General features: G+C 42.7%; 1 protein-coding gene across 1 annotated transcript in view; it reads right to left on the reverse strand.

Annotated features, from left to right (window-relative positions):
* Positions 1–160, reverse strand: part of LOC119588474 (peroxidase-like) — a 24,052-nt gene extending 23,892 nt beyond the window's left edge. The window contains 1 exon segment of the mRNA XM_037937123.1: positions 97–160. The gene's annotated coding sequence lies outside the window, so the exon portion shown is untranslated.
* Positions 161–253: the final 93 nt, after the last annotated feature.

Below are 253 nucleotides of genomic sequence, written 5' to 3' on the forward strand. Positions count from 1 at the left end.
AAGAAAGACAGACAAAAGAGAGAGAAAAACAAACAAACAAGCACGTTAAAACAGACCATCCATTTCCCCCCAAAAAACAGAAATGATTAAACTCACATTCACACAGAGCAGACGTCCCCCTCACTCCCGTCCGCCAGACTTGCCTCTTCGAAACGTCGGGGTAAAGTGAGTGATCTCGAATTTGTACATTACACCTATATCGTTATACAAATGTTTAGTTACGTGAGGTGTTCCGACACCTGTATTCAGACAC

The sequence above is a fragment of the Penaeus monodon genome, chromosome 24 (genome assembly GCF_015228065.2).
Source record: "Penaeus monodon isolate SGIC_2016 chromosome 24, NSTDA_Pmon_1, whole genome shotgun sequence".
NCBI lineage: Eukaryota > Metazoa > Arthropoda > Malacostraca > Decapoda > Penaeidae > Penaeus > Penaeus monodon.